The sequence below is a fragment of the Balaenoptera ricei genome, chromosome 5 (assembly GCF_028023285.1).
Source record: "Balaenoptera ricei isolate mBalRic1 chromosome 5, mBalRic1.hap2, whole genome shotgun sequence".
Lineage (NCBI taxonomy): Eukaryota > Metazoa > Chordata > Mammalia > Artiodactyla > Balaenopteridae > Balaenoptera > Balaenoptera ricei.
Window position 1 is genome coordinate 54,812,981 of NC_082643.1, and position 25,401 is coordinate 54,838,381.

General features: G+C 38.8%; 1 long non-coding RNA gene across 1 annotated transcript in view; it reads left to right on the forward strand.

Annotated features, from left to right (window-relative positions):
• Positions 1–25,401, forward strand: part of LOC132365910 (uncharacterized) — a 34,415-nt gene that overhangs the window by 1,595 nt on the left and 7,419 nt on the right. The window contains exon 2 of the long non-coding RNA XR_009503305.1: positions 10,389–10,458. This is a non-coding gene — a long non-coding RNA (uncharacterized LOC132365910). The remainder of the gene's footprint in view (positions 1–10,388; positions 10,459–25,401) is intronic.

A 25,401-nucleotide genomic window follows, 5' to 3' on the forward strand; every position in this document is an offset into this window, starting at 1 on the left:
CTCCTAATCAAAATCTTATTTTGTTTATGAAGCAAGATTATTAAAATTTGTATTCTATCCACCAGTTTCTCAAAGAAGTGGAATTATAACATGAATAGAATAGAATAGAATGTGAGTGGGTATATGCCTTCAAATATCTTTAAATATTCATTCAAGTTAATTTCTTATCATAATAAACAAGTAAGATATTTATATAAATATAAACAAACAAGATAATTATAAATTGTGGTAAGGTGTAAAATAAACTGAATATTGTGACAGAGAGTAGTGGTGAAGGAAGATCTAATTTAGATTGAGTGGTTAAGAAAGGCCTCTCTAAGGAGGTGAAGTTTTGCTGAGACCTGAAGGAAGAAGAAGGAGCCAGCCTTGCAAAGAGCTAGGGAATGATCATTTTCTGGTACAGGGGGTAAAAAGTACAAATGCTCTAAGATAAGAAAGAGCTTAAAGGGTTCTCAGAACTGACAGGTTATGGCCTGGGCAGCCTGAGCAAGAAGAGTGGCATCAGATAAAGCTGGACATGTAGACTGAGGGCTGGCTGGGGCTCACAGCCATTTGGTTTTATTCTAAGAACATAGAGGAGTCAGCCGAGAAGTAAAATAGTAAGAAGTTAATATAAATAATCTGAATAACATTTTATTTTTTTAATTTGGAAAATTTCAAACACATAAAGAGGGGAAGAAATTAGTATAATGAATCCATCACACAGCTTCAACAATTATCAGCTCATGATCCTTGATTAACGTTTTAGAAAGATCACTCTCCCTTCTTGTGGAGAATGTTCCAGAGGAGGCCAACATGTCAGCAGGGATGCCAGAAGACTTATTGTAATAGCACAATTGTTTCTCAACAGCTGTGACTTGGTTTAGGGTGGTGTCATTAATAATAGAAAGAAGAAGTTAATAATCTCAAAATGAACAGCACTTGGTGATTCATTGATTGATTATAGGGATTGGAGAAAAGAAGGAGTCAAAGTCTACTCCTGTTATTTTGGCTTTAGTAACTGGTGGATGGTGCTGCCATTTAGTGAAATAGGGAAGATCTGAGTCACAATTTTGAGGTGAAACTAAAAGTTCTATGTTAGATATGTTAACTCTGAAATGTCTTTTAGACATCAAAGTTGCCATGTCAGATAGAGTTTTGACAGCTGTGCAAAGTCTGGGGAGAGATCTGAACAGGAGATAAGAATGCAGGACACCTCAGTAAGTAAATATTGATAGTATTCAAAGCGTTAAGGTGGGCTTCCAAATAGGAATTTATATGCCAGATAAGAACAGACTTAGCAAAGTGTTACCTTTAAGCGTCTGTGTTTCTTTCTTCTCTTCCCAGATATCTCAGGTTTTTGATCACCATTTACTTCCTCTCCTTCATTTGTAGTTACATTCTCCTTTTCCTTCAAGGTGAGGGTTTCTACAATCATAAAGAAAATGATTCATCGCATCTTTTTATAGGATAAGTTAGTTACTGCCAATGTGTTAATTAATATGTTACCCTTCTCCAAGAAAATAACACCAGGTAAAGCCAAATTTCCAAGTAGTAGATCAGGGGAAATTTCTCCTTATAGAAGTATTTCAGTTTAAAAAAATGAAATAGGGGGACTTCCCTGGTGGTGCAGTGGTTAAAAATCCACCTGCCAATGCAGGGGACAAGGGTTCGATCCCTGGTCTGGGAAGATCCCACATGCTGCGGAGCAACTAAACCCCTGCACCACAGCTACTGAGCCTGCACTCTAGAGCACGCGAGCCGCAACTACTGAGCTTGCGTGCTGCAACTACTGAAGCCCGCGCGCCTAGAACCTGTGCTCCACAGCGAGAGAAGCCGCTGCAATGAGAAGCCCACGTGCCGCAACAAAGAGTAGCCTTGCTCACGGAACCCCCGCTCAGCGCAACTAGAGAAGGCCTGCACACAGCAACGAAGACCCAACACAGCCAAAAAAAATAAAAAAGAAAGAAATAGGAATGATTGAATTATTTTTAGAATATCACCATTTTTGCAACCCCTGATGGATTAATGGATCTAGACATTGATCACCAACGGCTGCTAGTATCACAAGAGAGACAACCACACTTTATGTGTGTCCTGATGGAAGACTATATCATCACCTGTGAAGAAGTCTTGCCGACAAAATAGAACCTGAATCTGATCAAGCCTCTATAAAAGATTTATCAAATTACAGGAAACATAGAGAACAGAAGAATATGGTAAAGAACATGTTAAATGACACAACAGGGATGCAAGCAACAAATCCAAACAGTGGGGAAAATATGCAGGACCTAATTTCTTCAACAAATGAATTGCAAGAAAAAAATAGAGCTGAAGGAGAGACATAGAGGTTGAAAGAAACATAAGGGACATATCATCCAGCTGTAATGTGTACAGTCATTTGCATCTCGATTCAAATAAGCAATCTGAAAAAGAACAATAGCAAATATGTATGTCATTTATAGACAACCAAAAAATTTAAACATTGGATATTTGATGTTACTAAGGACTAATTATTATTTGTAGTGATGATGTTGTGGCTGTGTTTTTTGAGTCCTTATTTTTTAGAAATATGTACTGAAATAATTGCAGATGAAATAACATGCCTGGGATTTGCTTCAGAATAGTGTGGGAGGGGGAAAGGAAGTAGGCGTATAGATGAAGTGAGTTAGTAATTGTCAAAACCAGGTGATGAGTACATGAGGATCATTATACTGTGCTGTCTACTTCTGTTTAGTTTTGAAATTTTCCATAATAAAAAGAAAATGAACAAATAGCAGGTCTCATTTTTTTTTTTTTAATTTATTTATTTTTGGCTGCGTTGGGTCTTCGTTGCTGCGCGCAGGCTTTCTCTAGTTGCAGTGAGCAGAGGCTACTCTTTGTTGCGGTGCGCGGGCTTCTCATTGCAGTGGCTTCTCTTGTTGCGGAGCACGGGCTCTAGGTGTGCGGGCTTCAGTAGTTGTGGCACGCGGGCTCAGTAGCTGTGACTCGCGGGCTCTAGAGCGCAGGCTCAGTAGTTGTGGCACACAGGCTTAGTTGCTCCGCGGCATGTGAGATCTTCCCGGACCGGGGTTCGAACCCGTGTCCCCTGCATTGGCAGGCAGATTCCTAACTGCTGCGCCGCCAGGGAAGCCCAGCAGGTCTCAGTTTGAAAAGGCCTAGAAAAAGTGTTACTATTAATGGGGTTTTAAATTTTTAATATAGAAGATGAGTTTTCGGACTAGGGAGTTCTTTCCTTGCCTTCACATTAGCCAGCTTTTTCTACCAATATATATATAAATGTTCTTTTACCTGTAAAACTAAAAGCAAATGTTCCTTATGCCAGAGAGAAGAAATGCAGAATTCAAACCCTGTAGCTAAATCTGAGCCTCAGTATTTCTTGAGTAGCTGTTCTCTTCTGATTCGGTAATGTGATCTAACTCTGAAAGAATAGATACCTGAAAAACAAACATGAGATAAAGTATACCCGGGCAACAAATCTTTAGTAACCTGATAAAATGCATTCTGTTGTGCAGGAGTGTTTTGGTTACATAATATCTAGATTGATGTGGTAATTATTCCATCTAAATAGTTTATTACATATTATTTTTGCTTTTATAACTACCATTTTTTGATTATTCCTGATGGGCCAATCACTCTGCTAAGCTTTTCGTATATTTTATCTCTGTTTTATTTATTTCTTACACTTCCCCATGAGGTTGATATTAGGTGTTATTTTCCCTCTTTTATAGATAAGGAAACTAATGCTGAGAGGTTATGTATGTAACTTGCTCAAGATCATATAGCTCATAAATACAATCTGAATTCAGTAAAGTCCATTTCTTTCCCCCGCTTCCCAGGATGACCTAAATTAGAATGAATATATTCTAAAGGAATTTTGGCATGCTACACGATCCCATTTAACATAGCTGACAATTCAGCCTGATCCTTATCAGTGGTCTTTAGATTTTAATTCTATATCTTCATTAAAGACAAACCAGTTAATTGTTATAAATGCTTCTCAAGGACATATTATTTTTTTAACATCTGTATTGGAGTATAATTGCTTTACAATGTTGTGTTAGTTTCTGCTGTATAACAAAGTGAATCAGCTATACGTATATATATATACACATATCCCTATATCCCCTCCCTCTTGCGTCTCCCTCCCACCCTCCCTATCCCACCCCTCTAGGTGGTCACAAAGCACCGAGCTGATCTCCCCGTGCGATGCAGCTGCTTCCCACTAGCTATGTTACATTTGTCGTGTATATATGTCAATGCTACTCTCTCACTTTGTCCCAACTTACCCTTCCCCCTCCCCGTGTCCTCAAGTCCATTCTCTATGTCTGCATCTTTATTTCGAGGACATATTATTTTAATGTAATAGAAAAGAATGGAAGTATTAAAGGTTGTTTGTAAAGCTTGGTGTCTCTCAATGCATTCATTTATCACCAAAAACCATAAAGCATCAAAACACATTATAATGTGTTACAATGGAAGAAGGATCTTCCATTGATCCCAAACCGAAAACAGTACCCTCCCTTTCAAGATGTTCATTCCTCCAAAGGTGAATTTTGTGCAATAGGATGCTAGATTTAAGGGAATGATGAGGTGCAAATCATTGATTTATCAACTCAACGAGTATTTATTGTCTATTATGGGCCTCTGTGAGCAAAATAACAAGGATATAGTCACTGCCATTACGAATCCTATGGATCATTGAGAAATACAGGCAGTCAAACAAAGAAAAGCAAAATTAGAAATTGTGTGTCAGGAAGGAAAGGTCCATGTTGTATGTGAGTGTATTACAGGAACCTCACCTACCTATTTTGGTGGTCAGAGAATTGGATCCTATGCATTCAGAAGTAAATAGTATGTATTTACTCCTTGCACTTAAATTCTTGATATATATATATATATATATATATATATATATATATATAAACAGCATAATTTAATAAAACTTCTATCTCCCCACTCATCATTGCCAAACCATTTTGGTGTCTTAAAGCACCGTGATATGGACTTCCCTGGTGGCGCAGTGGTTAAGAATCCGCCTGCCAGTGCAGGGGACAACAGGTTCGAGTCCTGGTCCGGGAAGATCCCACATGTCTCAGAGCAACTAAGCCTGTGCGCCACAACTACTGAGTCTGAGCTCTAGAGCCCACGAGTCACAACTACTGAACCCACATGCCACAGCTACTGAAGCCCGCGTGCCTAGAGCCCGTGCTCCGCAACAGGAGAAGCCACCGCAATGAGAAGCCCGTGCACTGCAACAAAGACTGGAGAAAGCACGCGTGCAGCAACAAAGACCCAAAGCAGCCAAAAATTAAAAAAAATAAAAGCACTGTGATATAGAAATTTATTTTTGTTTGTGAGAAGCCAGTCTTTTAGAACTTTTCTGAAAGTGCTACTTTGAGTATAATGTTGAGGATCTTAGTCATAGGACAAACATCCTAAAAGATTTCTTACATGGGCCTTCGACTTGCTCAAGAAATGTTGGATTTCTTGATCTGTCAAATTTACCCTGGTTTATAATTAATTAATTGTTTTTCCCATTAAACTTAAATCATGTAGCCACTTTTCCAGTCAGCTGCATGGGGAGAAGAAGGAGGAAGGCTCCTTCTGAACCTATTCAGAGCTGCTTTTCCCCAGTTGGTAGTACATTGCCAAGGTCAGAAAGCCTAAAATTAACTCCACCAGCTGTGTTTTGGTTTGCTTCATATAGCACACGGACTCAGGGGGCTCAATCTGCTGGGCTTGCTTGCTGCTTCAATCTACCGTGCTCTTAAAAGTTTGTTTACCTGGAGTGCATGTTGTGCGCAAGATGTGGTAACTAAGCAGCTTGAAAGTATATGGGGACTAAACAAATAAGTCTCTCCTTTACTCTCAAAAAAACCTAGCAACAATGTTGGGGGGAGGGGGGTGGGGCATGGAGGAGTCCCTACTGAGTACGTCAGTTGAGAGGCTTAACTTTTAACCTTGCTGAAGTTTCCCAGAGAGCAGGCTGCTGACGTGCTGTCAAAGACCAAGAGATGATGATGCAGTTTTAAGGAGTCTAAGTTTTTAGCCCACCCATCTCCATGAGGTCCTTTAGCATGAAGGACCATATATAGACAGAGAGAGTATCCCAACTGGCTGCAACTTAAAAATATCCTAAGGATCAGCAGCTGTTACTTTCACCCACACAAATTCACAGTTGGCTTAATTAAATTGCGCCTGTTCTCAAGCGCTGCAACCCTTTGGGTTGTGCCCTAGGTGCTTATGCTGCCTCCCCCATCTCCATTCCCTTCCACAGAGTAACTTAAAGCAGAATGGATGAATGAAAGGGATCACCTTATGAGCGGTTCAAGGTTTGCATCAATATAAATAATGAAATGTGGAAGTCAGATCTTGAATCCCTGCCTAGACAACCACTGGACTCCAGGGACCCTAAGTGGCCCCTAGCCTTGGCCATCTGTTCTCTCTTGCCCGTGGCCACTCCCACACCCCTCTTCTTGGCATCTGTCTCATGTTTTCCATAGTTGTCATAGTCACCACCACAGCAACCTGAGCAGGCCACAATCCTCTTATAGCTGGAGACATGAGCTACTGCTTTACACGATATAATTCCCCTGTCCTGCACCAATAGGAATCTGGTCCCAGATAGTCAAACCATTTGTTTTTCCTCAGTAGAAATATTCCAGCCCTCCCAGAATATCACTGTCCTTAAGGTCTATATGGCATCAGGGCAGCCAGGAAGCATCTACAGAGAAGACGACCAAGATAATCAGACGACCAAGATAATCAGTCCCACCTTGAAATTTGACCAAGTATATCCAGATCCCTTATTTATATAGGCTGTACTCTGTGTTTCCACACCAATCATTCCATTTGAGTATAGGACAAAGAGATTTAGTAAAATAAAACCATAGTGGGCAGGAAGATTTCCTATCCAAAACAGAGCTTTTAAAGGAAGTAATCTTGTAATGTACTCTTTAAGGGATAAGGAGTGAGATCTTCCTGGAGCCCTGCAGGATAAAGGACCACTTATAAGATTCAATGAGTCAGTAACATTTTTTGAAGATCTACCATAAACCAGTTACCCATGCTAAGGGTGAGGATACAAAAGAAAGGTGCAACGTTACAACGCTCAGGGAGCTCATTTCTAGTGGCAGAGACTGACTTATAAACAAATAATTACAGCACGAAACCATCCCTCTTATAACAGGATTATATGCAAAGGACTACAGGAGCCCAGCTAGTGAAAGAGTGTTAATTTCAGGAGGAAGATAGGGTCCAAGAGAGTTTTACCCACAAAGCAAGTCTTAAAGGGTTAGTAGACTTTCTCCAGGTAAGGAAGGGGTGATGGAGGAGTAAGAGGCAGACAATGGCATTGCAGAAAGATGATGCAGCACGTGTAAATCCCAGAGTCATGAAAAAAATACATGTGTAGGCAAAGGAAATGTTGACTGCTACAACCATTTACACCTTAGTATGAACGCTTATTCATTCGACAAATATTTATTAAGCACTAACTATATGCTAGTTACTTATGTAAGCATTGGGGATATAGTAGGGTACAAAACTAAGTCCCTACCCCTAAGATGTTTACATTCTAGTGAGGAGGAGATATTCTGAATTTGTCAGTGTATTACCTCTCTAGTTGTATTTGCATTTTTTTAAATACTTTTTTTGTTCAGGTTTTTAAATTTATTTATTTTTATTTATCTTTATGGCTGTGTTGGGTCTTCGTTTCTGTGCGAGGGCTTTCTCTAGTTGTGGCAAGCAGGGGCCACTCTTCATCACGGTGCGCGGGCCTCTCACTATCGCGGCCTCTGTTGTTGCGGAGCACAGGCTCCAGACGCGCAGACTCAGTAATTGTGGCTCACGGGCCCAGTTGCTCCGCAGCATGTGGGATCTTCCCAGACCAGGGCTCGAACCCGTGTCCCTTGCATTGGCAGGCAGATTCTCAACCACTGCGCCACCAGGGAAGCCCCCTGCATTTTAATTATCCCTGATTATGGCATGAAATCTCAAGCCTTATTAAAGGAAAATTTTAGAAGAATAAAGGTATCAGGAATCAAGTAGGGAAGAAATTTTAGAGTCAAAATTCTGAAGACAAAAGCAGACAATAGTTCCAATGCTCATTTGAACTGCACTTCAGCTGATATCACAGAATCACAAATCCAGTCCTATAGGAGGTGCTGTGAATATTTAAAATACAGCCTTTAGCCATAAACTCAATGGCTGTGTGGCCAAATGGCAGGCCCAAAATTGGAGCAGGTATGTGTGTGTTTAGAAATTAGGATGGATCCACTACTGTGTTACCGGGAACAAAGCCTCCTTTTTCTCTCCTTGTTCTTTCCTCCCTCTGGTAACCTCCAGGGACCTGTGTCATCTATCAGAGTCACTGTCTCAGGGCTGTCATGCTTGCAAATTCCATAAATCTTCCCCAGATCATCAACAACCTTCACAGGAGCTGGGGGCAGGGGGGAAGGTGTTGGCTACACAGCGTGGCTCAAAAGGCCAGTTCCTCCCAGGAGGCCTCAGTGGTTACTCTGGATAAAGCAGCTCTTTGTTCCCTGTGGTACTCTGGAGCCAGCTGTGGCTGCGTGTCCTGCCATGGCTCTTAGAGAGCTTGTGTAATCATGGAAGCATATGAGAATCTAAGCCAGTGCTGGAAAGGGACCACAGAATCTTCAGGAAATGAGAGGAACTAATATTTATTTTCTGTTGTATAATTTTCTGCCAGTATCTTTCAAAGCTCTTTATATCTCATTTAATTCTCACTACAACCTTATGAGGCAGATGTTATTGTCCCAGTTCTCTGGATGAGGATATTAAATCATATCTAATATACGTAATACCTGTAATAAGTAGTAGATCCAGAATTTGAATCTAGGTCCATCTATTTCATGGGGAATCAAAACATCCTAGAGCTTTGTATATTTAAAGAGTTGGGATTTTAGGTCGTACACAAACACAGCATTATATAATATTGAATTACATAATAGGGAAGTTGTCACCTTTAAATTCATTTTCATTTCTTCTGATTGTATCAAGAAGAAAGTCTTGGTTTGATGCTAGTATGTCTTTAACACCTCTCTAACACTTAGTCTCCCTTTTTATAAAAGAGCCCCAGGCTTTAGACCCAGACACTTCAGCAGGCAACAATATCTAGCTAGAGCCTAGTAGTATTTTGCTCTAATTGAATTTATTTACATGTTCTTCTGCTACATGAGACACATAATACCGGTTTTCGGGCTTCCCTGGTGGCTCAGTGGTTAAGAATCCACCTGCCAATGCAGGGGACACGGGTTCGAGCCCTGGTCGGGGAAGATCCCACATGCCACAGAGCAACTAAACCCGTGCGCCACAACTGCTGAGCCTGCACTCTAGAGCCCATGAGCCACAACTACTGAGCCTGCACGCCACAACTACTGAAGCCCGCGCTCCTAGAGCCCATGCTCTGCGACAAGAGAAGCCACCACAATGAGAAGCCACGCACTGCAACGAAGAGTAGCCCCCGTTCACCACAACTAGAGAAAGCCCGCGTGCAGCAATGAAGACCCAACGCAGCCAAAAATAAATAAATAAAATAAATAAATTTTTTAAAAAAATACTGGCTTTCATTTATACTAGTGATATAAAATTGGGCCTATTAGTTAAGCTCAGGACCTCTATCATCCAACCATCCAGATTCAGCTACTTTCTAGCTGTCTGACCTTGGACAAGTTAGTTAACCCTCAGTTTCCTCACTTGTAAAATAAGTTTTATGGTGTTATCTACTATATAAGGTTGATGTGTAGATTCAATGAAATATTGTACGTCAGGCACTTAGAACAATATTTAAAATATCCTACTGTATAGCCCAGGGAACTATACTCAATATTTTGTAATAACCTATAAGGGAAAAGAATCTGAGAAAAATAGATATATTTATGAATAACTGAATCACTTTGCTATACACCTGAAACTAATGCAACATTGTAAATCAACTATACTTCAGTAAAAAAATATATACTATTGCTCAATAAATGTTAGTTATGATGAAGTTTAAAAGAAAATGAGCTGATTTACATCAGGATTTCTCATCTTTGGTACTGCTGGCGTGGTGGGCCAGGTAATTCTTTGCTGTGGGAGGCTGCCCTATGTATTGTAGGATGTTTGGCAGTACCCCTGCCCCCTATCCACTAGGTGCCACTAGCACACAGTTATCACAAACAAAAATGTCTCCAGACATTGCCAAATGTTCTCCTGGGTGCAAAATCACCCCTGGTTGAGAACGACTGATTTAGGGGAAAATATTAGGTAAAAACCATATTTAGATATGACAAACATCTAAACACGTAATGGGAAAAATTGAAGTTTGGGAAACACTGCTCTAAGAGAGTACGATTTGAAGTTTAATTCTAAAAATCAAAAATTACTATTTTTATTTGCAGGTTTATGACAATGTTCTAAGTTTCCTATCAAAGCTAAAAGTCTTCAAACAACTTAGAAGGGGCTAGACTAGTAAGTACATGAAATTCATCTTTATTCTTCTTTGACCTCCTTCTCTTCTCCTGCCTTCTAGTGTGCCACCCAACACCTCCCTCTGCACACATTCTCCTGAACTGACCAGGCAACATCCTTCATCCAGACGTCTTATAAACCCCCTCCCCAATCGAGTACTCTTCTCTTCCCCCAGCGCTCTAGTCCCTGCTTTTTGAATTCATGTAAAAATGTAATTGATGCCATATCAGTGTGTTTTCAGTTACAGACAGCAGAAAACTATACTCTTAAATGGTTGAAACAATGAGGAAATTTATTGGTTCACAGAAATGAAGTTCAGAGATTGGGAGGTTTCAGAGTAATGTTAATTCAGTGGCTCCAGCTCCGAATTTCTATGGTTCCCTAGAGTCTGCCCTTCTCTGTGTGCTAGCTTCATCCTCTGCTTGGTGATGAATTGACTACAGCAGTTTGGGACCTCACATTCACAGGCAACCATGTTCAGAGGACGTTAAAAGAAATTTGTGTCTGGAAGTTATCCAGTGCCTTTAATGAAAGTTCAACCTTAAGTTATTCAGCCTTATAAGTTGTTTGCCTTTAATGATTAGATGCCTGAAAAACTCTATCTCTGAAGTTCATTAGTCTCCTGGGTTGTTGATAGATTAAATGAGATAATATAAGTGAAAGCACTGTAAACTGATTTGTAAACTGATACGTAATTGTAAGATATCTTTTCTTGGAAGGGTCTTTTTTTTAAAGAATAATCGATCTACTGAACTAGATGATTCATCGTGGAGTTTATTGTACAAACACTCAGAGAAAAACAATGGTGCATGAATGCCAAAGAAACCTCAAAACTGGTGCCTTAATAAAGCCAAACAGATCTCAAGGAGACCTGGTGATTGATTCTAGACTCAAGACAGCTCTGGACTATTCAGCAGCAGAATTTGTGGACCTTATTATGCTCTGCATTGATATGGCTCAGCTATAATAAATGTTTCTACTTTCTTCTGTCCTGCTCCCAGCTGGCAAATTATTTCTGCATTTGTAATTCAAATTGCCAGGATGGGGATGACGATTGACTTAGCCAATACCTCATCTATTTTTGGACTAAACCCTTTACCCAGGCCACATCAAAGGCCACTGGCCAGCTTGTGGGGAGGATGGGCTTGATCTCCATGCTTAATAATGTCTTTCAAAACCTAAATGAATGTCATTTCACACTACACAATATGTTCTTGCACAAATCAAGAAATTGATTTAAGTAAATAGAATGTGTGAAAACATCAGTACTCTGTAATTAGACTATAAATGTAATGCAATTCTCTACCCAACAGATATACCCATAGGATGGGGACTTCAAAAAAAAGAATTTTCAGAAAAACTGAAATGGGCAAGTTTAGCCAGGAAAATTTTTAAAAATAAGGGCAGTGAGGGGGTGATCAGGCTACCAGATATTAAATTATAAAGTTACAATGTTTAAAAGCTTGAAAAGAAATCTAGATCAATGAAAGAGAATAGGAAGAAAACAAGAAAAATAGATTATTCAGTAAATGATGATGAGACAACTGGAGAACCATCTGAAAAATCTTGGATCCCTACTTTAATTTCTTACCAAATTAAATTGTGAATGGATCAAAGATTTAAACATAAAAATTGAATCCATAAAAATACTAGAAAAAACATTGAAGAATTTTTTTATAATCTCATCAGGAAGAAAGCCTTTCCAAGCTTAACATAACTCCAGAATCCAAATCCACACAGATATTCAGAGCAGATATTCATAAATCTGATAAATGAAAAAAATTGCCAATAATGAAAAATATTAATAACAAAATTTTAAATTGGATAATTTGGGAGAAATATTTACAACATATTACAGAGGTAGTGCTTATTTCTTTGCTTTATAAATAGCTCTTATAATTCAATAAGAAAAAGATCACAACACAATTTTTTACAATAGAGGGAAAAATACATAATATTTTACAGCTGGTAAGTAAATGAGGCAGATCTGTATAAACTGATCATAAATTACCTTTCAGATATATTAGTAAGAGAAAAAAGGATATGGTAGAGGATAAGGAATCAGACATAGAGGGTGATTAGTTCTTAAGACTGGGGATTCTGGCTAAACTGATTTAGCAGGATTCTTCCTAAAACTGGGCAATGCAGACAAACATGTCAGCCCAAAGGTCAAGACCTAATTGAAAAGATGGCTCAGAAGAGCCTGACTAACGTTTGATCAAGGAGAGTCTTTGTTGATAGTCACAGGTTCCAGGAATTAGGAAAAGGGGGTTATTATTCTGCCTACCACCAGGCAAATTGATCAGCCAAAGAGAATCAACTGAAAAACTATTATAAGCAATAAAATAATTCATTAGAGTGGCTGAGTATAAAATTAATGTACAAATTAATATAAAAAAGACAACATCCCATCCATCTAGCAACTAAAATTATAAAATACATAGAAATATCTATGTTCTTGATTACGCAAGAAAACAGTAAAAGTGTTGTTGAGAAGGGAAAATATCAACCTGGGGATCAGAAGTAGGAAGGAGAATTATTTTTCAATGTATCCTCTTTTGCATCATTTAAGCCATTTCATAGCCATATGCTGTTAAACATATGAGTCTGATCTTGTCACTGCCTATTTAAAATTTGGTATTGGTTTTTTGGTTGTTATTGCTGCTTGCCAGAATTGTTTTTGTGGGTTTGTTTTTGTTTTTGCTGTCTATTATCCAACTCCCTTTTCCTATTTTGGGAGAATCTGCTATTGTGTATGGTTTCAGTAGGACTCAGTGCCCCATCATTTTCTATGGAAACTGAAGGGGGAAGAAATTAGATCTTCCTGCCCAGGGCATTGACTCTGGAGGTGGTTACACTGAAGCCAGGGACACTTAGATCTATCATGGGAATCTGCAGAAGCCTCCCACACGGGTGGAGGTGTTTCATTCTAATTAAAAACAGCCATTGTACTTTGTGGTTTTTTGCTTGTTTGTTTTTGTTTTTATTTATTTGGCTGCGTCGGGTCATAGTTACGGCATGTGGGATCTTCACTGAGGCATGCCGGCTCTCTGGTTGAGGACCATGAGCTCAGTAGTTGTGAGGTGTGGGCTTAGTTGCCCCGCGGCATGTGGGATCTTAGTTCCCTGACCAGGGATCGAACTTGCGTCCCCTGCGTTGGAAGGTGGATTCTTAACCACTGGGCCACCAGGGAAGTCCCTGTACTTTGTGTTTTTTGACCCGAAGGAGCATCTTGGTTTTTTTCTGTTTTCCAGATCTTATCTTCAGCCTCCTGCTGATGTTGTGAATCCCGAAAACTAAGTAATAATTTGTGATTTTTTTCCTATTTCTTGCGATCAAAAACCCTAATTCCAGGTATCAGTCAAACCCCTTAGTAAGTCATACAAGGACCCTCCTTTATTTTTAGGCTTATCTCTAGTCTACCTCATTCCCAGTACATACCTGGATTTTCTATAATTTCCCAAACATGCCATGCCTTTTTACCCCTCTATACCCATATAGAATATTTTCTTTTCCCAACAGAGTGGTAAATGCCTTCTGAGCTTTTAATACCCACTTAATTCAACTATACTTTCTCTGAACCATCCCCTCAGTACTTTCTCTCCTACTTCTATGGTCTATTACAGTATTTATCATATTATGTCTAAAGTATTTGAACTATTCTGTATCAGACTGAGAATTCTGAGGTTTGATCAGACCACCAGGGCCTGGTCCAGCACATGGCATGTTGAGGCACCTTAATAAATGTTAATTGACTACATGAATGAAATTAGTTAAATGCATTTTTGATGATTCAAGATTATTTTGACCACCATCACCCTTTTTTTTTGTCCATTTCACTATAGCTCTTTGGCGTTATGAAAGGGTAGAGTATGATTTGTTCCTTGAAAAATCTATTTAATATTTGGCAGCTTAAAAATAGCTTCCATATATATTTTCTTAGTTGATTTTTGTTACAATCATGTGTGGCAAACTAGGGTAATGAGTTTCAGAGAGATTAACTTTCCTAAGATTATATGACATATATATATGGTAATAATAATATAAAATTAATAAAGGAAAAACATGTAACATTTACTTAACACTTACTATGTCCAAACACTTTTTTTTTTTTTTTTTACTTGCTGTATCTAATGTGATCCTTTCTACCTCATGATAAGTATTATTATTATCCAGTTGTGTGGCTGGGGAAGCTGAGATCACCAATTAGTAAATGGTAAAGCTGAACTTGAACTGTTGAAATGGAATCAGTGTCCCAAATCATTATGCTACTCTGGTAATTTTACTGTAACCTCCTGCTGCTATTAATGGCCATACTTATGGCTTCGTATAGCTTCTTTTTCTGCTATTTTCTTGCAATGCCATCTTGCTGCTGCTAATTCACTATTTCTTATCTGTGCTGGAAAACAGATAAGTAAACTTATTGTGTCTAAAATTAAGAGGAGGAAATGAATGAATATCTATGGTTTCTGTAACATCTTGTATGGGAAAAACTTTATTTTGTTGTTGCTCACTTTTTGATTCTCCATCATATTCTATTTAGTAAAAGTCCCAGAAAAGTGCCCCTTCTCAAATAGCTTTATTTGAGTTAACTCATGCACTTGACCTGAACACAAGTTTCTCTAAGTAGTCAATAATGAGGCATTGGAGTGACAATAATCTGGAAGCCATAATCTTTTTTCAGCCCTTGAGCTCATCCACCTGAAGGAGAGAGACAGTGGCTGGCTCAGCGAACCCACCACAGAGTGTCTATACTATAAACTGCTCCACAGTGTTAAATGGCTGAAATGTTAAGTGGATAATACTTTGCCAAAGGAGCAGAGCTCACAGATTCAGAAGAGCCACTGAGCTCTAGAACACTTGTTAGAAATTGCCCTTTTGTTAGTTTATTCTTTCATTAGTGTATATTTTTCTTTACTACAGCTTCTTTTCTTTTTATCATTTATATATATGCATTTATATATCATTTGCATATATGCATTTATATATCATTTGCATATGTATATATCAGAAAAAAAGACCAGAGAACTCGAATTTGCCTCCGTCACTGGCAGTAGAAAAAAGCCCGCTTTTGTATGTGTACTACTTAAACAGCACAATAATGGGTAGTTACCCATGAATGGGTATTCATGTAGTTTCTTTCAGAAAAATGTTTAAGAGTCTGATTTCACTCATTCAGTTCATTTCATGCACGTTTACCATGTGCCCAGCACTCTATAGGTACAAGACATACAGTAGTGAACAAAATCAATATGGTTCCTAGCTTCATTGAGATTATGTCTCTTGGTGTATGGCCTCATTGTATAATCAACTTTTATCTTTAATTTATAACCCAAGGTCATCATAAAATACTACCTGTAAAATTTTTATAACAATATGAAACTTCCCAAATATACTCCCTCAGAAAATATGGGGCCAAATATAATCATTGAATTTTAGTGCTGAGTTACATTTTTAAATAGGCATATATTATGCTTTTCTGCTGTGTCTTAAATTTCATTAGGTACTATATTAATTTCCTGTTGCTGCTGTAACAAATTGCCACAAGCTTAGCAGCTTGAAAGAACACAAATTTATTATTTTACAGTCTGGAGGTCAGAAATCCAAAATGGTGTCTTATTGGGCTAAAATCAACTTGTCATCAGGGCTCTGTTCCTTCTGGAGCCTCTAGGGGAAAATCCACTTCCCTGTGTTTTCTAGCTTCTAGAGGCTTCCTGCGTTCCTTGACTTTGGGCTTTATTCCTCCATTTTCAAAGTGAAACACCACTTTGTTAACTGTGGTGAGATTATGGAAATTATTTTAATTTTTTTCTTTTCAGCATTTTCTGATAGATATGTTTTCTCTTTATAATACAAAAAAAAAGAACATTATGACAAGATTCTGTTCAGAAAACACTTTAAATTCCTGTGCAACTAGAGCATGAGTGCATAGAACAGATCAGTAGGAATTGAGGCTGTTCAAATCCGGTTGGAACCAGACCAAGACCCATATTGTAGCCTGGGTGATGATCTTAGCTTGACCTGATGAGCAGTGGAGAACTGTGGGAGATTTTTAAGCAGATGATTACCAGTCATATTTGTAATTTAAAAACAAGCTGTAATTATAGATTTTACTAATATAAGATAAACTTTACTACTATTTTATAAACCCCCCTTTTAGATTCACAAACTATAATTTAGTTGTCTCTGTTGTTAATCATACCATCAGGCTGATACCAATTTTTAATTCACTTTGCTATGAAAATGAAGCGTTTACTTTATGCTCTTATGGATAAATGGCTGGATTCTTCATCTTTTGTCTACGGATATCTCTGGTTCATATTCAAACACTACTGTTTCAAGTGAATCAGAATTTCTCCATTGTCCATGGAAGTGGAGTGGGAAAAATTTCAGCAAATTTTTATTATTCATTAGCCCCAAGTATCTTCTTGACCTTTGGCCAGGGGGTAAAGCAGTAGTGTTGATTAGTAGGTTTGGTTCTGATAGGTGAGATTTAGGACGCAGATTTTCAGAAACATGCTTGTAGGGGTCAGCAGAAGCTGCTGGGGGAGGAACTAATTGGGTGAGAACTCTGCCTCCATCCCCTTGAACTAAGTACTACTAGAGCCATCTTACAGAAAAAACCGAACGAATCTTTTGGCCAGCCCTATATTTTCATTACCCTCCTACTTATATCCTTTTTTAAAGTATTTATTTATTTATTTATTGGCTGTGTTGGGTCTTTGTTGCTGCACACGGGCTTTCTCTAGTTGCGGCAGGCCAGGGCTACTCTTCCTTGCGGTGTGCAGGCTTCTCATTTCAGTGGCTTCTCTTGTTGCGGAGCATGGGCTCTAGGCGAGCGGGCTTCAGTAGTTGTGGCATGTGGGCTCAGTAGTTGTGGCTCGCAGGACCCAGAGCGCAGGCTCAGTAGTTGTGGCGCACGGGCTTAGTTGCTCTGAGGCATGTGGGATCTTCCCGGACCAGGGCTCGAATCCGTGTCCCCTGCATTGGCAGGCGGATTCTTAACCACTGCGCCACCAGGGAAGTCCCATCCCTTTTAAGAATAAAATTATATCATGCAATACCAGAGCAATTTATATTCTGGGAAAAGAATAAAGAACATAATCTCATTTGTTAGAATGTAGTATAATGTCAAGAGAACTAGCTTTGAGGTAAGAAATCTGGCTTAAGATTTTGCTCTACACTATTAGCTATGGGACTGGGTCGTGTCACTTAATTTCACTGTATCTCAGTTTTCCAGTTTAACAAATGGGATTAATATTTAGCTTGTAGGTTATTGTGAGGATGAATACACAGTAGTAATGGTAACTCTCATTATAAATATATAGATAGAAGTGCTTGCTTTTTCCTTTATCGCTGAGGTTCCCAATGTAGTGCTTTAAAGAAAAATGCTCGCCATTTTTTCTATTTTTCCTTCTACTCTTGATTATATTCTGAAAGTGTTCACATCTAAAAATGTTGCCTTATACCAATATTAAGAAGAAAAAAATCCATCTGTAAAGCATTATCTGTTGGGCAGTAAAGTAAGGGTTAGGGAGAGCATAGAAGACAGATGAATTTTGGAGCATGACAGTGGATTATTATGAACTTAGATAATTATTCCTACTGTAGCTGCTGTTCAGATGTGATTTTGTTGCTGGAGCAAATAAAAACTGAGCCATTTATACAGAACCATTCCCTGAAGGAGATCTATCGGCTATTTGGGGGCAGGTTTATTTTGTTGGACCACTTCCATCATGGGAGGAGCAGCATTTTGTTCTCAATGGGATAGACACTCTATATATAGATTTTCCTTCTTCGCACATAAAGTTTATGCCAAAACCACCATCCATGGACTCATGGAGTGGCTTATCCTCTGTCACGGTATTCCGTACACCATCACTTCTGATGAAGGAAGTCTTTGTATAGAAATAAAAAGTGGCAATGGGACTATGCTCATAGAATTCACCAGTCTTACCCTGCCCTCCTCCCTTCCTAAATCCACTGGCTTGACAGAATGGTGGAATGGCTTTTTGAAAAATTATTTATGGTACCAGCTAAGTGGCCTATGGCATAGCTTGTGCAGCTGAGGCAATGTCCTCCAAGGTGCAGTATTTGCTCTAAATTAGATAATAATATAGGTGGTGTTCTTTCTCCTATAGCCAGGATTCATAGGTTCTGGGAATTAAGGAGGTGAAAATGGGAGTGGCTTTTTTCATTATTATCCCTAGTGATCCACTAGCAAACTTTTGCTTTCTATCCCTGTGACTTTAGGTTCTGTTAGTGTAGATAGAGGTCTTAGTTCCAAAGGGAGGAATGCTTCCACTAGAGGTCTTAGTTCCAAAACTAAGTGTAGATAGAGGTCTTAGTTCCAAAGGGAGGAATGCTTCCACTAGAGGTCACAATAATGGTTCCATTAAACTGGAAATTGAGACTGCCACCTGGCCACTTTGGGCTCCTCATACCAATGAATCAACAGGCAAAACAGGTGATTACTGTACTTACTGTGGTGATTGATCCTAACTACCAAGGGGAACTTGTGTTACTACTGCATAATGGTGATAAGGAAGAATAAGTCTGAATTGTGGGAGATCTCCCAAAGGGCTCTTGCTACTCCCATGTCCTGAGATTTAAGTCAAGGAAAACACTACAGCAACCCAATGTGGGTAGCAGAAATGAAGGTTTGGGTCACCCTACCAGTCAAGGAACCAGGGCAACGGGACTATGGAATTAATAGTAGTTATAAAGATCAGCTACAACCATGTGAGCAGGAGTAAAAGTGAGGTCTGTAATAGTTATAAGTATTAAACTGAGAAAATTGCTTTACCAACATCAGTGATTACAGAAACCTCTGAAATTTTTTATTTACCTTCTATTTGTGTCGATTCTGGAATTTCCATTCCAGAAGGAAAAGAATTTTTTAGAAGCCTACTTTTCAAAATTAACTTTTAGCACATTACATAATGTCAAATAAGCCAACTAAATGTTTTCCACTAAAGGTTTGATTGAATAGTTTTTTTTTTTTTTTTTTTTTTTTATTTATTTATTTATTTATTTATTTATTTATGGCTGTGTTGGGTCTTCGTTTCTGTGCGAGGGCTTTCTCCAGTTGTGGCAAGTGGGGGCCACTCTTCATCGCAGTGCGCAGGCCTCTCACCATCGCGGCCCCTCTTGTTGCGGAGCACAGGCTCCAGATGCGCAGGCTCAGTAATTGTGGCTCACGGGCCCAGCTGCTCCGTGGCATGTGGGACCTTCCCAGACCAGGGCTCGAACCCGTGTCCCCCGCATTGACAGGCGGATTCTTAACCACTGCGCCACCAGGGAAGCCCTGATTGAATAGTTTACGTATTCAAAATTAGCACACGAAAGCATAGCTGAGGCAGTGATGGCTCCCTGTTAGTTGCTAAAGTGCTTTGTGGATATTCCTAAGCAGTATTCATACTTTATATTCTAGTTATTCATTCACTGTTACAGTTTCCAGGCTAGCCTACAAACTCTATATAGGCATATTTTTTCTCCTTTTTATATCCAGTACCCAGCTAATGTCCAGGTCCTAGAAATACTCTCTCTGCGACAAAAATGTTTACAGTATATGTGGGATACAAATGAATGAATGAACACTGCATGTGTATAAATGAGTAATTCTAAAGTGACTAAAAATTGATGACTGTAAGTAAACATCCTTAAAATCATTTAAGAAAGGTGTAATGAAAAGAAGTTCGGAATCAGAAAGATGGGAGTTTGCCAGCTTTGCAACTTGTTAGTTATTAAGCATGGGGCACCTCACTTTGCCTCTCTGAGTCTCAGTTTCCTCTTTTGCAAAATGAGATAACATCTTAACATCTTGCAGCATTTTTATAATTAGAGATAGCTTACACACCTGACACAGTGCTTATCTCAGAGTAGGTTCTCAATAAAAGGTAGTTCTATTATTATTTACTGCGTATGTCCAGGAGTAATTAAACAAGTCTTTGTATCAATCATTAAAATTTCTGAATTAACATATTGCGTTTACTAGAATTATTTAGAAAACGGAAAACAATGTATGATATTCTGCCTCATAGCAGGATTTAAAAAAAAAAACTTAGAATACTCTTCTAAACCTTGAGAAAATCCTTCAAACTTTGAGTCTTTTTTTAAAAATGTATTTTATTTATTTTTTTAAATTAAAAAATTTTTTTTTAATTTTTATTTTTGGCTGCATTGGGTTTTCGTTGCTACGCGTGGACTTTCTCTAGTTGCATTGAGTGGAGGCTACTCTTCCTCGTGCGTGGGCTTCTCATTGCGGTAGATTCATTTGTGGAGCAGGGGCTCTAGGCGAGCGGGCTTCAGTACTTGCAGCACGCTGGCTCAGTAGTTGTGGCACGTGGGCCCTAGGGCTCAGGCTCAGTAGTTGTGGCGCACGGGCTTTGTTGCTCTGAGGCATGTGGGCTCTTCCCGGACCAGGGCTCAAACCCGTGTTCCCCGCATTTGCAGGCAGATTCTTAACCAATGCGCCAGCAGGGAAGTCCAAACTTTGAGTCTTGAGAAATGTCACCTATAAAATCTTCATCTGGGCTTCCCTAGAGCCAGTGCTCCACAATAAAAGAAGCCACCACAATGAGAAGCCCCCGCACTGCAACAAAGAGTAGCCCCGCTCGCCACAACTAAAGAAAGCCCACTCACAGCAACCAAGACCCAACACAGCCAAAAATAAATAAATAAAATAAATAAATATATTTTAAAAATAGATAAATACATAAATAAAATAAAATAAAATAAAATCTTCATCTATAAAATCTTCATCTTCAACACCTATCCTACCTATGTTACAGAATTCTTGGAAGAATCAAATCTACAAATGAATTTTGTAAACTATAAATGCTAAACAAATGCTAATTATTGTTTTTACATCTTCCATCTCAGTGCTTCAGCTGTCATTGTGACTTTTTTTGTCACTGCACTATTGTAACAATGCATTTTTACCTCCTTGTCCATTTTCTTAAGAAAAATCAGAGCTAAAATTTGCCACTTTCTTCAAAAGCTATCATGAGCCCAATGATCTAATGTTTGTTACAAATTCATAAAATTCTCAGCCCAAGAGACATAGATATTGAAATAGCCAAAAGAAATTTTAAAAGCAAAGTGTTATGTATCATTCTGTACTCCTCATCATAGTTCTGCTCATTGAAAGCCTACGGTCGTTAAAGTAGACTTAGAAACTTGAAAAGTCAGTGGCACATTTCATCAGGCACCAAATGTGCCATTGACTCTCCTCTTAACCTTTCCTTTAGAAACTATAGGACAAGAGCTTTGTATGAACAAACCAAGATGGCCCTCAGCATTATAGGAACATTGACTTTGTGTGTTTATGAGGTGAGGGTCATGTTGTTTGGGGTTTTTTTATGTGGCTTCACAGCTAATAGTTCCTAAATTTAGCTGCATATCAGAATCGCCCAGAAATTTGCCCCAGATCTATTGTGACAAAATAATAAGAGGAGTCCTAGAAAGAGTATTTTGAACAAATTCCATGTCTTTCTTATTGGGAACCTCTGGCTCATCTTGTGGTACTGTTTTTCTTTTCTCCATTTTTAGTGCTCTTTCCTTTGCTAGTGGTTCTGTACTTCTCAGGATTCCCAATGTCAGAATGAAATCTATCTGATATGTCATTAACATCCTAGTGTGACTTAATTTAATGTGCCATTTCTTCAGAAATGCTAATGGTGGAATTTGGGACTCTGATAACATGGAGTGGGGGTGGATGAGGGAGGAGAAGCTTTGCTTCCTGGCCCCCAAAATGGGATTACTTAGGGAAAGCTTCCTTTTATTACCTTCCCATAAAGTCAGCCCTACATATAAATTATGCACCACTAAAAAGAGATGAATTTCAGGAAGAGAAAATGCAAACAAAGTCAATGGAAAATCTGGATAGCACCTGGAATCTTGACTAGCAAGTCCCTACAAAGCTCCCTGCTTTTTCTTTTTTCTTTTAAAAATGAGAGCAAATGTATGCAACCTTTCTTATGGAATAGTGGATCGTTCTCACTGGAGTTACTTAACATGGGCTGGGTCCCCACTTAGTAGGGATGTTGTAAGGGGATTCAAACATTGGGTTAGAATCTCTCAGTAACTTTAACGTTTTGGTTTTTTTTTTTCCATCCCAAAGACTTTACAATCCTTTGACACAGCAAAAATTACTCTTTTGGTTTAATATTTCCCCAGTTTGTGACAAGTAGGATTAAAGCCTTTACTTTTTTTTTTTACATGTTTATTTGAGTATAATTGCTTTACAATGTTGTGTTAGTTTCTGCAGTACAACAGAGTGAATCAGCTATATGTATACATATATCCCCATATCCCCTCTCTCCTACCCTCCCTATCCCACCCCTCTAGGTCATCACAAAGCATCAAGCCGATCTCCCTGTGCTATGTGGCTGCTTCCCATTAGCCATCTATTTTACATTTGGTAGTGTATGTATATCAGTGCCACTCTCTCACTTCGTCCCTGTTTACCCTTCCCCCTCTGTGTCCTCAAGTCCATTCTCTACATCTGCATCTTATTCATGCCCTGCCACTAGGTTCATCAGTACTGTTTTTTTGATTCCATATATATGCGTTAGCATACGGTATTTGTTTTTCTGTTTCTGACTTACTTTGCTCTGTGTGAGAGAATCTAGATGCATCCACCTCACTACAAATAACTCAATTTCATTCCTTTTTATGGCTAACATTCCATTGTATACATGTGCCACATCTTCTTTATCCATTCATCTGTCGGTGGACATTCAGGTTGCTTCCATGTCCTGAAAGCCTTTACTTTTGATATATGTCTGTTAGCTCCTTCAGTTTGACCTCTCCCTGGAAGCCTCTGCCCAGGGCTGCCATAAGGCTTATAGAGGACAATTTCAGGATAGAAAGACAGTCCAAACAGCTCTTGAAATTGCTCTCATGGTCTAGGCACTCCTTATTTCTCCTGTGAATTATTGCATTAGCCCCCTAATTACTTCTGGTCTCTTGTCCTCATATTCATCTTCCGAATTCATCTTCTGAACTATTGCCAGAGCCCAATTTCTAAATGTAAATCTGCTTATATCACTTTCAATGGGCACCCCATTTCCTTCCAGATAAAGTTCACATTCCTTACGATGCAAGTATAAGGCTTTTTAATGATCTGCCTTTTCATCATTCCCATTATGTTAGTATTCTTGCCACAAACCATTTGCAATTCCTTAAATTCTCTAGATCTTCTTATGTTTCTGAGATTGTGTAAAAACTGCTCCCTCTGCCTAGGACAGCATTCCCTTTATTTTGCTAATCTTTATCGGTTCCCTCAATATCCAACTTTGTTATCAACTTTGTTGACATGGTCTTTGACCCATAAGAGTGTGAAAGTGTCCCTCTATTGAAGTCCAATGGTATCCTGATATATCTCATTATCACAGTAAATACAGTGTGTTGGAATTGATTTTCTTATCCATCTTCCTTATTAGACTGTGAGAGCCTTGAAAGTAGGGACTAGTTTCATTATATATTTCTCAGTGTCTAGTACAAAAAATACAATAATAAATATTTCTGAAATTAATGACTCTCAGAATAGATCACTCCTAAGTCTATGATCTATGAGGTCAGATTCATGGTAAGCCCTCAAGATAACTGTCACCTATAGAAATTGTAATGAGTGGAAAAAACTGTGGGGTTGGCTATTGAAATACAGTCCAGCATACAAATTCTGAATGGAGAGTAGACCTAGAAGCTCAAAAAGGTGTCCACAAAGTTGTAAGAATGGAATAGGAATGGAATTGGTAGAAGTGCAATTACTTTCTTGAGTTTTTCCAGGGATAGTCCTTGTGCTAGCTTAGATTTCAACTATCCTGTGTTCTTATTTGAAGAAATATACCTAGAAAGCAGGCCCCACGCATTAGTTAACTCTTTTTTCTCCTTGAAATCTTTGAGGATTAATTTGTGATTATAATAGTAGATGGAATAAGTAATTTTGCGTAAATGAAGTATAACAAGTGATCATAGTAAAATTATATATTAGATGAATCACTTCACATGCAATCCTACAAATGATAACAGTATTGTATTTGCTCAAGTGACTTCAATATAAATTAGGTACTATATGTGTACTTATAGCAGCCTCTAGTAAGTGTTTGTTATAAATGGAGCCTACAAATACAGTCAAATTAAAAATACATATTAAGATTATTTTAAAATACGGGTTTATATTTTTACTAGAAAAATGTCCTCTCCAATGTCCAATTTACCATGAGCTTTTTCATTTTTGTTACCTCTTGATCAAATAGAAATGTTACCTATAAAGCCTGCATTACATCCCTTAACCCAGCGGTCCCCAACCTTTCTGGCACCAGGGACTGGTTTTGCGGAAGACAATTTTTCCACGGACTGGGGGCGGGGGAGGGGAGGGTTCAGGCGGTAATGCGAGCGATGGAGAGCAGCAGGTGAAGCTTCGTTTGCTCGCCCTCTGCTCACCTCCTTCTGTGCAGCCCAGTTCCCAGCAGGCCACAGACCGGTACTGGTCCTCAGCCCAGGGGTTGGGGACCCCTGCCTTAACCCACACACATATACACACACTCATATATATGTATGGTGCAGATAGGTAGGTATGTAGGTAGAGAGCTAGATATAAGGATCTTATGATACAGACCCTTGTTTTATACATAAATGTAGTTGGGAAAACAGACTAAATATAATATATAAGAAATAGGTACTTCCGGGAGTGGGATGAACTGGGAGATTGGGACTGACATATATACACTACTATGCATAAAATAGATAACTAATGAGAACCTACTGTTTAGCACAGGGAACTCTACTCAGTGCTTTGTGGTGACCTAAATGGAAAGGAAATCCAAAAAAAGAGTGGATAAATGTATACGTATGGCTGATTCCCTTTGCTGTACGGCAGAAACTGACCCAGCAGTGTAAAGCAACTATACTCCAATTAAAAAAAAAAAAAGAAAG